The following is a 15143-nucleotide window of genomic DNA, read 5'->3' as shown; positions in this document are numbered from 1 at the left end:
AATTTAGGTATCCAACTAGCGGATACTTAAGGGTTAGTTAAAGAACACTTAAGTATCCAAGCCATGGTACCATTAGGAACTTTGACATTCTTAATGTGGAAAATAGGCCTAATGTTGTGTTTGTCACCATAGGAGTGACACGTGGCTTTAGATGAAATACTCTTTCTATTTCTTCTAACAAAGTGAGGGTTTTATCAAAACCAACCCCTCTTTCACTTGAAGAAGTATAACTAGTAGTATATAGATAAATTGCTTTTGCTAATTGTCCTTTAATATTTTCATTTTCATGTTTTAAAATTGGACAAGCAACACAATCCATCTTTACTACCTTTTCAGCTAAAGTATGAAACATTAAAACACTTATCTACGAGAGAAACATGTTCTTACTTTAAGGAATCTAAAGAAATATTAAGATCATTAATCTCCTTTTCAAGTTTTGAAATAAGTTTTCTTTGGAGATAAATTTTCTTTAAAGCACTTAGAGCATCTATATTCATTTCACTAAACACTTTCGATAATTGTTTATAATTAACTTATGGTCAAAATTATATACCTTTGAGTCTTCATTTTTTGTGTGTGTTCCATCAAGCATAGGTTGGAAAATTCATCATATGAGCTTGAACTAGAAGATGAAGAGGATATCTCATCTTCTTCTTCCTAAGCTATATAGGCTCTAAGACCTTTAGCATGTTTGTCCTTCATCTTGTAAAATTCCTTATCCTTTTTCTTATGACGTTTGTTGAGACTCAAACGCATGGTTCGTTAATGACACATATTAGAACACGTCAAACAACATCCCATAGCTCAAGTTATGACTTGCATAACAAGAAGGTGTCAAATTACAGCTTATTCAGAAAATAAATAACATAATTAAAATAAAATCATGAAATAAATTAAACTTAGAAAACACACTAAAAACAATAAAATAAAAGTAGCAAGTCATAAAAATATCTTAGCACAAATTAAAATGTGGTGTATTAAAATACACTAATCAATTGCTTTCATAGGTAGTAACCAAGAATTCAAAGATGGTTTTAGCAGTAGATTTATCAATAATTTTGATGTAATCAGAGTGCGGTAGATCATATACCAAAATGCCCCTAACTATATGATGTTTCCTATAAGTCTTCTTCTGGGATGGTGTGAGACTTTTTCTATCAATTACCATTCCTACTCCATTGACTGGAATATCAATGCCATCTTCAAGAATGTCCCACAAGTCATTATAAAGACCTATGATGTGATGTACATATTACTTTTCCACCATTTAAACTCTGTAGAATCTCCACTGAAAGTTGGAGGTCTAGTTGTATACTTATTCTTTTCATAAGTACTATAAAAATAGTTTACATCAACAATGTTTCTGGGACCACCAGAGGTTTCATACGTATCAATCATGTTTTTCTCTCAGGATCTTATATGTACCACTGTTAAGTGTTAAAAGCATATACCATGCTCTGATGCCAACTGAAGGTTAGAAAACACAAGAATGGAGGGTTGAATTGTGTTAGATTTGTTTTCTTTTCTGAAAATATCTTATTATATTATGAACACAAGGTATTGAATCTGAATCAGATTTAAGTCTTTCGCAATGAATTAAAGTAGTTCAAGGTAGAAAGGAAAACAAGAGAGACACAAGTAGTTATCTTAGTTCCTCCCACAAATCGAGAGTAGTTCAAACCCCTTGCACTTCCAATGGATTTTCACTATAACTAAAACTAATTACAATTGCTCAAACACAAAGCAAGACTCTTACAATTATCAAATACACAAGTAAGAGACTTTTACACTCAAACACACAAGCAAGAGATTCCAAATACTGAAGCACACATGCAAGAGACTTTTAATGCTTAAACACTCAACTAAGAGACTTCTAATGCTTAAGTACACAAGCAAGAGACCTCAAATTTTCAAGCACTTAGAAAAAGACTTCTTAAACTCTAACTTACACTTAAGGGATTGTGAAAAACTACACTTGATATACAATCAGAGGTGTAGATAAAATACAACACAAAATAACTCTTTGAGACTTACGAATTTCTAGAATATACAAGTGTTAAGAAATTATAAGTTAAACTTGTGATTTTTATTTGATAGATTAATAACTTTGAATGTCAAATAGTTCATTATTTTTCTTCAAGTCTTCATCTCCTTATATAGAGATAAATAAAATAGTCGTTGAAGAATTTGCACAAGAGAGTCTTTAAGAAGCTTGATCTAGAGACATTTAGATATTTCTTGATATGGTTAATACCGTTGAAATCTCATTTGAAATTCATTTGCTACAAAAGGAGTTATATGTTGAATCTCAACCATTTTCTGCATATTTTAGCTCAAGTCTTGACGTAATGAGAAGAGGATAAAATTCGCTATCCTTGTGTTTACTAGATCTTTATAGTCTGAATCTCCAGAGGCTGACATATCAGAGTCTGGATCTTCAGAGGCTGACGTCATTCAGAGGCTTATGTCATTCAGAGTCTGGTCTTCAGCTTCTGATCTTCTAGAATCTAGATCTTTAGCTTCTCTTTATATGTCCATTCTCAAAACCAGTACTAAGTTCTCTTCATAAATTTTATACTATGATCCTGCACACTTGAACATATGTCAGTATACCTTATTGTTCTTTAAACACTTTGTTATCATCAAAACCTTATAAATATGGTACATACCAATTTTGTTCCAACAATCAACCCCTTTTTGATGATGAAAAACACAAGTATTTAAGAACAAAGGTTGTTAATTTAATTAACCAGTTAACTTTAGGGTATGAGGTTTGTAAGCTCCCCCTGAGTCTAATATTCCAAAATGTGAGGTTTGTAAGCTCCCCCTAAGTTCTATCTAGGATAATTAAATTTTATCATTAAAGGACAACAAAATAATCTTCTGAATTTAAGCAAAAATAGTTCTTAACTATCATATTCAGGCGCTTAAATACTTATGTATCTACTCCCCCTTTTGTCATAAACAAAAAGAATAAAGGAAGTAAAAAAAGATACTGAAGAAAAATAAGTTTTAACCAACCAAAAGAGTTGGCACATTGCACAAACAAATTAAAAAAAAGGTAGCAATAAAAGACAACAAAGGGTACTAAGCCTAAAATCTAGGGTATTTTATTCAAAATAACCAAGATGGATTTTATGTCAGAACCCATAGCATCTTGTTTGGAAACTACGCGTTGCAACTAAGTATCCATCTTGTCTTGCTTATCATCTACTAAATCCAATTTCTCCTCTAATTGCTCTTGCATCTGACTGGTAGAAGCAACAGTCTCAGAAGTGAAGGATTTCAGGTTTTACAAAGCTGAGTCTACATAGGTTCTGAGAGTATCCCACTTAGAAGCATAAGTCACCGAGTCAGGTCCCATGAGCTTCTAAGCAACCAATTCATGTATCCTATAATAGAAAATAATTCTAAACTCTGACGTTTTGGTCGTGATGTGAGGTGGAGAGTTTAGATAGAAAGTTTGTGGAAGGGGTGAAGGGATAAATGAGGTTATTTCTTTTGAAAAAAGAAACATGTATTGTGCCTGAACCTGACATATTATCATCATTAAATGGTTTCGGTTAAGGGAAGATTATGTTTTTGGTACAATTTGGTATAGTGTGGCTTTTGATTGGTGATGGTCTTCCGATTGAGGGGACTATGGGTCAGATATTTCTTGTTCAAGATGGGGTTCAACATGAGATTCAAACTCTGATTGAGGTTGAACAAGGTTTGTTTGAGGTTCATAAGATGTGTTTTCAAAGGGTATGGTTTGAGTTGGTGTAACATCTATATCGTTGAAGTCTGATTCATCTGAATCAGAGCTTGACCTTAAGATAGATGATGGGCAAGGTATAGTTTTTTCATAATCTTCTGGAATGTTTATGGGTTGATCAAGTTTAGTGATGGTGTTTAAGAGGGTTGGTTATTCATATTCATAGATACACACTAGTTGGTTAGTTTCAGATGGGTGTTCTGAAGAGAACTCACCAACAAGGTGCCTTGACAGTACATCTATAACAAATGATGTCCGGAAAGATTGTAGAATCTGAGAAATTGTGTAAGAATTTGAATCCTTAGAAGGCTTAGGGAAGACATGATAGGTTCTAAAGGTAGTACTATGTCATGGTTTAGTGAGGGAGTGTGTTCAACGGATTCGGTTGGTGAATTATGAGGGGTTGGTGTTTTTGTTCCAGGTTGAGAGATGGAAGAATTTAAAATGTTATTTAATATAGGATTATAAATCATACATGTGTGTCATACCCCAAAATTTTCCCGTTAATCTTGCAAGACATTTTTCAAGGCACTCCAACTCATTTTTCAAGACATTAATGTTAAAGGAACAAAGACCCAACACACAGGTGGCCAAATCAAGAAAATGACTTAAACTGGCTTGCTCGCTAGGCGAGCAAAATCCTTCGCCTAGCGAAGCTTGCGAATACCAGAAATTTTGGGCTTCATTCTGAGCCCATTAGGTCACAAAAACTATTATAAATACCAAGACCTCATTCAGAAAAAAAGGGGGACGGAGACAGACAGGGGGGCAGACGGTGGACAGAGAGGGAACAAGCAAACCCTAACAGAGGCAACCGAAAAAACCCTGGAGGCTAACCAAGAGAATTCAGAACAACCCTAAGGGAAACCCTGAAGGAAACTCATCTGCACAAAGGTTACCTCCGCCCAACTCAATCCGACACCAACCCTAAGAGTGATCTGCCAATTCAACGTTGCAATTCAATTGCAAACAGGTTTGCACTACCACTACCGCTTTATACTCCCAATTTACATGGGGCATTATGCTTGAATTTATAAATGTATCTTAGGTTTTGCATGTGGATTTAAGTATGCATGAATGTCTTGAATGTTTAACCATGTAATTTCTGTAATGGATGCCATAGGGTTTGGAGCTTGCTGAAATCGTACTGTTATCAAACTCAAAACCCGCAGCCGTTCGCTAGCACGTCGCTAAGCGAACATGTAGCGAGTGTTCGCCAAGCCTTCGCTAGGCGAGGCAGTAGCGAACATGACAGTCGCTGATTTTTTTCCGTTCTGTTCTGTGCTTATCTGACATGTTCTATCATAGCTATGTATTATTTTCCTGACATTATTACTGCTGCGATTCCTTTGTTCGGTGCAACTATTGATCGCACCCCGTTTGGTATTCTGACCTGTTTGCTGAATTTTGTGAGGGCTCACATACTCCCGAAGAAGGTAGCTTGCTAGGTATTCCACTTTATTTGTGGGATACCCTTGTGGAGATTCATCCTAATTACCTAACTGATTACAAATGTTGCCTTTGAATATATGATCTTGGCCCTCTCTTTGTTGCCTTACGGTATTACGGTCATGTCCCGCGAGTGTGGGGATACCCTTAGCAAAGACCCTTCGGTTAAATCATCATAGTCCCTCGAATGTTTCCTTCGAATACATGACTTTGTCCCTCGATGACCCTTCGTGGTAGCCTACAGTTAAATGATGATCGTCCCTTCGAATGCTAAGGTATCCTCACAAATGTTGCCTTCAATGACCGATCGACGACCCTACGATGTCCCTTTACATCCAAAGGACAAGACTACTTACTTCTCAATAGTAAGGACAGTTTTACCTTCATAAGGATAGGAAATACCCATAAAGACCTTGGGTAGGTATAACTCTTAAATGCTGACTCACAACTTAAAATACTTTTCACACCTCACACTTTGCAAAACATCTATTAGAAAATCACCACTTGGTATACATTCGTACTAGAATCATTGCCAAGTTATATTTTTCTAAACAACTTTCAAAATTAAACGAGATAAATACTTTGTATACATTCGTACAAGAATCATTACAAAGTTAACCTCTCTTTTCAAAACATTTTCTAAACGGTTCTCAAACACTTTTTCGGACAAGAAAAACATAAGTGATTAAGCAATTAAGAGCCCATGGATAACCATGGATACAAAGGGTGCTAACACCTTCCCTTTGCATAATGTACCTCCCGAACCCAAAATCTAATCAAGGTCTTTCCTGTTCTTTTCCGCCTTTCCTTATTGGATGAAAGAAAAGTCGGTGGCGACTCTTGCTATCCGCGACATTTGCTTTCCAAAGCAAAAACACAAAAGTCAGTTCACCGTATGACAGAACTGGAGACTCTGCTGGGGAGATTTAAAAAGAGAGGTTACCTTAAAAAAAAGGTTATTTATGTTTTCGAATTGTTCCTTCGTCTGACTTACTTTTAAGGGATTGTTTGGGTATTCTATGCTTGAGTGAAAGATCCTACACCCGGGTCTAGTGTACCTTAGGTAAGTAGCAAGAGATCATCGCGACTGTCCGGCGTATACTGGAATGGTTGAAATGATGGCTACGGTTAATGTGACACTTTAGATGTCCTGATGTTCCTCATGTTTACTTGAGGAAAAAATTGGCGTCTGCGTGGTGTCATCAAAGCATTAACCAGACCTTTAGAACCCTAATTGACTCATCCTAGCCATTAGAAAGTAGTGAGATAACTGACTTCGGTTCCGACTGGGGTTGGTTGATACTCGATACTACACTCTTTGAGATTGGACTTTAGGGAAACTTTGGTCAACCTCTTGGTGTTGCACTGAAGAGGACTTAAGGAAAGGTCGATGATTTGAGATCCTTCTAGAACCCGGTTACTATTCTAGGACAGGCGGAACCAACCAAACTTCAGTGGGGAGGGTACTTACCTATGGAACTCATGCAAGCCTTAAAACCTAGGAATGATTGCGGTGTGACTTGTTTGTGTTTGTTACTTACTTAACATCATAACATCATAACATCATGACATCATGACATTGTACTAACCATTTCAAGGACTTAGGGATTTAACTTTGCTCTGTTAAACAGGCTATGGCTTCCAGGAAGGCCATCCGGATCAATTTTGTAGCGACCTCTCCTCAACTCAAGAACTTAGTGTCAGAACTGCCCGATCATGCTCAGTTCATCAAGAAACATGGTTCTCTCCTCAATTTAGTTACTACCGGTTTCAAAGAAGATATGATGAGAGTTCTATTCCAGTTCTTCGATCCTAAACATCATTGCTTCACCTTCCCAAATTATCAGTTGGTACCCACATTAGAAGAGTTTTCCAAGCTGCTTGGGATACCTATCCTTGATCAAACACCGTTCAGTGGTTTAGAAAAGATTCCGAAGTCTGAAGAAGTTGCCGCAGCTTTACACATGACAAAGTCCGACATTGAAACTAATTGGGTAACAAGAAGTGGAGTTAAGGGTTTACTTGCCAAATTTCTAATGAATAAGGCCCGAGAATTCCTAAAAGCTATGAGTGTCCATGCTTTCGAAGATGTTCTAGCATTAGTAATCTATGGTTTGGTGCTATTTCCTAATCCAGACCAATTCATAGACATGAATGCTATTAAGATATTTCTCACTAATAACCCTATGCCTACCAATGTTGAAGAATTGAACAGATCCTGGATCCAGTTGAGAGAGGAAAGGGATACTTTTGAAGCCCAGTTCTGTGCTGAAAGGAAGAAAGTGTTAGAACTTACCAGCCAGCTTAATGAGGAACGGAGACTCAATGCATATCTTCGCCCAAAACGAAGCCGTCCCTGGGAGACTTGAGCTTTCATTGTATTTTATTATTTTTGTAACGAACATTGATTAAAGAAATTATTAATACAAGTTCCCCTTTTTTGTTGGTTTACGCAAAGTTAAATTCCAAAAGTCCTTGAAAACATTTCATACGTTGCATAGCATAACATAACATCGCATAACAGGCATTCTAAAGGATCAATGTTCTCACGGTCTTCCTTCTAAACAGAACAGATGGCTCTCGAACAAACTGTCAAAGATCTCCAGGCTCAGAATGTTCAATTCCAAGAGATGATCTTGAACTTATCCAAGGGGCAGGAGGAGCTGAAGGCTCTCTTGCTCGAGAAGAAGAAAGACAAGAAAGTTGTGAGTTACATTAACCCGGGAAGAAGGCTTAAAGGACAGGCCGCAGGAGTCAAGATTAGAATTCCGAAGGATCAAGAAGAGAAGACAGAAAATGATTCGGAAGAGGAAAATGTTGATCCCTTCAACCCTGAGGACGACGATGAAGATTATGAAAATGAACAGTACTCTCTAAAAGATGATAAGTATAAGTCGCTGGAAGAACGTATGTTAGCTATGGAGGGTCAGAAGGCGCCCGATCTGGATTTCAAAGGCTTAGGTCTGGTTTCTGATGTGGTCATTCCCCGCAAATTCAAGGTCCCCGCTTTCACTAAGTATGATGGTGCGTCTTGTCCTCAGATGCATCTGAGAGCTTATGTGAGAAAGATTCAGCCGTATACCACTGATAGGAAGCTATGGATCCATTTCTTCCAAGAGAGTCTGTCTGGCACACAGTTGGAGTGGTATTATCAACTCGAGAGCTCTAACATCCACACCTAGACTGACTTAGCGACAACTTTCTACAAGCATTACCAATATAATTCTGAATTAGCGCCTACTCGGCTACAGTTGCAGAATATGACTATGGGCTCTAAAGAAAGCTTCAAAGAATATGCTAAAAAATGGAGAGATTTGGCGGGCAGAGTCAAACCCCATATGATTGATCGAGAATTAGTGGACATGTTCATGGGTACACTGACTGGCCCATTCTACAGCCATCTATTGGGAAGTTCCTCATCGGGTTTCACTGAACTTATATTGACAGGTGAACGTGTTGAAAGCGGCATTCGAAGTGGAAAAATACAGGCGGCTGCCTCTGCAAGCACCAAAAAGTCCTATCAGGGGAATAATGAATCAAATGCTGTGTACAGTCAAAGGGGTCATAACAAGAAAAACTGTGACCATACCATTGGAGCAGTTACGATTGCAGCACCGCCATCTCAAAACTTCCAGCACAGACAAGACAGGCCAAGAAGACAGTTTACGAAGATCAATATGACTTTAGCACAAGCACTGCAGGGTATGCTAAAAGCAAATTTAATTACCCTCAGAGATCCTCCTGCAAATCCCAACACTACTTCTCCTCGTTATAATCCCAATACCAGGTGTGCATACCACTCCGATAGCCCCGGGCATGATACAAACGATTGTTGGTTGTTGAAAAATAAGATTCAGGATATGATCGACGCTGGAGAAATTGAATTTGATCCTCCAGAGACTCCTAATGTCATCACTGCTCCTCTGCCTAATCATGACAAGACTGTTAATGCTGTAGAAGATGCTGATAGCGATTGCGACTTGGGTAACTGGATCTTCCCAACAATTGGTGACAGACTCAATAATTGGAAGGCTGAAGACACTATCCCGATTTCCTTTAGTCAGGAGTAATTGTTATTGCTATTTTAGTGTTTCAAATTTTGTAATTTTTTTAAAGCATTGTGTCTATACCCGGGGCACAATAGCTAATTTTTCAAGGGTTTTGTCATTTTCATAAGCATATTCACATTCAATAAATCAATGGACCTTTTTGCATTCAAATATTGCGCTCTTTATCTTTCCTGTCATCTTTCAAATAAGCTATGTTTTCTTACACACACTCACGTAACAAATTGCTGATCCATATCCACTATGGATCCTGTTGATAATAGTTCTGCTACTGTTAATTATGACTTCGAAAATCCGATCTACCAAGCCGAGGATAGAAGTGAGGAAGATTGCGAAGTACCTGGAGAGCTTGCCAGACTGTTACTGCAAGAAGAAAAGACTATACGGCCGCATGAGGAATCAATTGAAACTGTAAATCTGGGTACTGAAGTAGACAAGAAAGAAGTCAGAGGTTTCTTGGGATGCTTGAATTACATTGCCCGATTTATCTCCCATTTGACTGCTACTTGCAAACCCATCTTCAAATTACTGAGAAAAAATAAAGAGATAATATGGAATGATGAATGTCAAGAAGCTTTTGACAAAATCAAGAAGTATCTCCATGAACCTCCAATTCTGATGCCACCAGTTGAAGAAATACCTCTAATCATGTATTTGACCGTGTTAGAAAATTCAATGGGGTGTGTGCTGGGGCAACATGACGAGTCTGGTCGAAAAGAGCATGCAATATACCACCTTAGTAAAAGTTTACCGACTGTGAAACAAGATACTCATTGCTCGAGAAAACTTGCTGTGCTTTGGCTTGGGCTGCTCGCCGACTAAGACAGTATATGTTGAATCACACCACTTTATTGATTTCTAAGATGGATACTATCAAATATATAATGGTACTAATCTGAACAACAAGATGATTACTGAACTCTGCACGCAGTTCAAAATAAAACACCATAACTCTTCTCCGTACCGGCCAAAGATGAATGGCGCCGTAGAAGCTGCCAATAAGAATATTAAGAAGATCATACAAAAGATGATAGTAATATAGAAAGACTGGCATGAGATGTTACCCTTTTCTCTTCATGGTTATCGCACTTCAGTACGCACTTCGACAGGGGCGACTCCTTTCTCTTTAGTCTACGGAATGGAAGCCGTTTTACCAGTGGAAGTTCAGATTCCCTCTCTAAGAATTATGAAAGATGCAGGCTTAGAGGAAGATGAATGGATTCAGACTCGACTCGATCAGATAAATTTGATTGATGAAAAGAGACTCGTGGCTATTTGTCATGGACAGATATATCAGAAGCGCATGACCCACGCGTTTAATAAGAAAGTCAAGAGAGAGGTATATCAAATTGGCGACTTGGTAATAAAGCGTATCATTCTACCACAAGGTGATTCTAGAGGCAAATGGACTCCCACATACGAAGGGCCGTTTGTAGTTAAGAAGGTATTCTCTGGTGGAGCCTTGATGCTTGCTACAATGGATGGCGAAGACTTCCCACATCCCGTGAACGCAGACATAGTTAAAAAATACTACGCATAAAAGAGACCCGCTAGGTCGACATATCTAGGAAAAAGTAAGGGCATCCCGGCGAACCAAAAGGGTTCGGGCAAAAACTAGGGATAAACATATAAAAATGCACACCCGGCAAGTCGAAAACCTGAAAAGGAGGCTTGGGCAAGAAAGGGTATCCTGGTGGACTGAAAACCTAAAAAGGCGGTCCAGGCAAAAATTAGGGATTAAAGCGTATGACTATGTCCCGTTCTAGATCAGCTTCACCCAAGTCAAAGGGACTGAACAAGCCAATCACTTCTATCCGACAGTAGGAGATGAGAGGCTTGAAGACATAATGACAGTAGTGAAATTAAAATCAATAGGGCTTTTTCTTCATAGCTTTTTCTTTGTTTTCTTGACAATTTCCTCTTACTAGGATCTCTGTCTCCTTGTACTCAAATTGCCTGTTTATAGGCCCTCTTTCAAAATCGATACAATTTTATTTCCAAAGATGCTTTTGTTTTACTTTCTCTGTTTTGTTTACATAAACGTCCATTGATTTAATTCGAATTAATATATGCGTTTGAACATGATTGATGTTTACCGAAAATACATGCATAAAATAGGAATAGCAATTACTAGAAGACTTTAGGGTCGAGGATAAAGTCTAACCATGCTTTCCGATGAATCCAGTTGCTAATCCTATTCCCCAGCAAAACCAGTTATTTCCCAGAAGAAATTGGCATTACTAGACAGACTGGCCATCTCTTTTATCCCCCAGCCAGGTCCTGGTGAATATTTCTACCATCAGACAAGAAATCAAATACCCCCAGCTAAGAAAGGGTCATCAATACAAATATCTCCAACCAGAATATGGGGGTTTATTTTCCCCTGGCCAAAATTCTCAGATGCATAATTCATTCATGCATCATTTCGCATCATATACATGCATGCAATGTTCACATTTATTTTCACAAGCATAAAACATCTCATGCATCATGACATGGCATGAGGCTAACCTTTCTTCAGGTTAATTATCCTCCCGATACAGTCAAAATAAAGGTTCATTCAAACGGACACCCTCATCAGTTACATTTTAGATTCAGATGTATCTTTCAGATATAATCCATATGGATGTTCATGCTGATGAGCATTCTGACATCCTCCTAATGATGGCATCTTTAAGCCCAGCCCAGACATTTATTGCAAATACAACATATACAAATATTATCAGATATAGCCTAACATACGGTTCATTCTGATTCAGCCTAACGTATGGTTCCTTCAACTGTTCCAATACGGTCTAGCGTACGACCCATTTGGATGTTCATCCCCTCAGATACTACCTAGCGTACGGTACATTCTGAAATTTAGTCTAGTGTATGACTACCCCCTTTTATCATCAGATACAGCCTAACGGACGACTCATTCTGCTACTCAGATACGATCTAGCGTACGATCCATTCTGATCTTTATTCCTCAGATACTACCTAGCGTAGGGTACATTCTGAAGTGTAGTCTAGCGTACGACTACCTTTTATCATCAGATACAGCCAAACGGACGACTCATTCTGCTACTCAGATACGATCTAGCGTACGATCCATTCTGATCTTTATTCCTCAGATACTACCTAGCGTACGGTACATTCTGAAGTGTAGTCTAGCGTACGACTACCTTTTATCATCAGATACAGCCAAATGGACGGCTCATTCTGCTACTCAGATACGATCTAGCGTATGATCCGGTCTGATCTTCCATCCCCAGTGAAGTCACCCGCCTAATGGACGGATCATTCTGCTACTCAGATACGATCTAGCGTACGATCCATTCTGACCTTTACCTCTCCAGATGCAGCCAGACGAACGGCTCATTCTGCTACTCAGATACGATCTAGCATACGATCCATTCTGACCTTTACCTCTCCAGATGCAGCCAAACGGACGGTTCATTTTGCAATTCAGATATGATCTAGCGTATGATCCATTCTGATCCTTTATCCTCAGCAGTGTATGACTCATTTGGATCCGTATCTCATCAGGATGACTCATTATACAGTCTAGCGTAAGGCCCAGTATGACACCCATGTCTTCAGATTGGTCTGATGTACGACGCACTCTGAAGCTCTCATCATCAAACTTCCTGGATGGCATCTTTAAGCCCATCTCCATCAAGACTAACTTTTAATTAACAAGCGCAAATTTTTGGGGCATTCTAAGTGTTCAACAATCTTCCACCTCCAGATCACGAATGGCATACATACCATTCTAACTCTCTCGGTTTAAGAGTATTGAACAGAGGCAGCTGTCATACCCCAAAATTTGCCCGTTAATCTTGCAAGACATCTTTCAAGGCACTCCAACTCATTTTTCAAGACATTAATGTTAAAGGAACAAAGACCCAGCACACAGGTGGCCAAATCCAGAAAATGACTTAAACTGGCTTGCTCGCTAGGCGAGCAAAATCCTTCGCCTAGCGAACTCTTCGCTGCACCACTCGCCTAGCGAAGCTTGCGAATACCAGAAATTTTGGGCTTCATTCTGAGCCCATTAGGTCGCAAAAACTATTATAAATACCAAGACCTCATTCAGAAAAAAAGGGGGACGGAGACAGACAGGGGGGCAGACGGTGGATAGAGAGGGAACAAGCAAACCCTAACAGAGGCAACCGGAAAAACCCTGGAGGCTAACCAAGAGAATTAAGAACAACCCTAAGGGAAACCCTGAAGGAAACTCATCTGCACAAAGGTTACCTCCGCCCAACTCAATCCGACACCAACCCTAAGAGTGATCTGCCAATTCAACGTTGCAATTCAATTGCAAACAGGTTTGCACTACCACTACCGCTTTATACTCCCAATTTACATGGGGCATTATGCTTGAATTTATAAATGTATCTTAGGTTTTGCATGTGGATTTAAGTATGCATGAATGTCTTGAATGTTTAACCATGTAATTTCTGTAATGGATGCCATAGGGTTTGGAGCTTGCTGAAATCGTACTGTTATCAAACTCAAAACCCGCAGCCGTTCGCTAGCACGTCGCTAAGCGAACATGTAGCGAGTGTTCGCCAAGCCTTCGCTAGGCGAGGCAGTAGCGAACATGACAGTCGCTGATTTTTTTTCGTTCTGTTCTGTGCTTATCTGACATGTTCTATCATAGCTATGTATTATTTGCCTGACATTATTACTGCTGTGATTCCTTTGTTCGGTGCAACTATTGATCGCACCCCATTTGGTATTCTGACCTGTTTGCTGAATTTTGTGAGGGCTCACATACTCCCGAAGAAGGTAGCTTGCTAGGTATTCCACTTTATTTGTGGGATACCCTTGTGGAGATTCATCCTAATTACCTAACTGATTACAAATGTTGCCTTTGAATATATGATCTTGGCCCTCTCTTTGTTGCCTTACGGTATTACGATCATGTCCCGCGAGTGTGGGGATACCCTTAGCAAAGACCCTTTGGTTAAATCATCATAGTCCCTCGAATGTTGCCTTCGAATACATGACTTTGTCCCTCGATGACCCTTCGTGGTAGCCTACGGTTAAATGATGATCGTCCCTTCGAATGCTAAGGTATCCTCACAAATGTTGCCTTCAATGACCGATCGACGACCCTATGATGTCCCTTTACATCCAAAGGACAAGACTACTTACTTCTCAATAGTAAGGACAGTTTTACCTTCATAAGGATAGGAAATACCCATAAAGACCTTGGGTAGGTATAACTCTTAAATGCTGACTCACAACTTAAAATACTTTTCACACCTCACACTTTGCAAAACATCTATTAGAAAATCACCACTTGGTATACATTCGTACTAGAATCATTGCCGAGTTATATTTTTCTAAACAACTTTCAAAATTAAACGAGATAAATACTTTGTATACATTCGTACAAGAATCATTACAAAGTTAACCTCTCTTTTCAAAACATTTTCTAAACGGTTCTCAAACACTTTTTCGGACAAGAAAAACATAAGTGATTAAGCAATTAAGAGCCCATGGATAACCATGGATACAAAGGGTGCTAACACCTTCCCTTTGCATAATGTACCTCCCGAACCCAAAATCTAATCAAGGTCTTTCCTGTTCTTTTCTGCCTTTCCTTATTGGATGAAAGAAAAGTCGGTGGCGACTCTTGCTATCCGCGACATTTGCTTTCCAAAGCAAAAACACAAAAGTTAGTTCACCGTATGACAATGTGATTGCAGTTTCTACAACATCTGAGGCTTCTGCACTAGCTTTAGCTTTAGCAGGGATGTCTTCTTCCATGGCAACTTCAAGAGCCTGAGATTCTAAAGCACCATCAGCTCCCTCTACATCCTTTAAAATAGCTTTTGCGGTAGCTTTTACTTGCAGATCTTGCTCCACCAGAA

The sequence above is a fragment of the Lathyrus oleraceus genome, chromosome 1 (assembly GCF_024323335.1).
Source record: "Lathyrus oleraceus cultivar Zhongwan6 chromosome 1, CAAS_Psat_ZW6_1.0, whole genome shotgun sequence".
Lineage (NCBI taxonomy): Eukaryota > Viridiplantae > Streptophyta > Magnoliopsida > Fabales > Fabaceae > Lathyrus > Lathyrus oleraceus.
Note: the sequence above shows the minus strand (reverse complement) of the source record.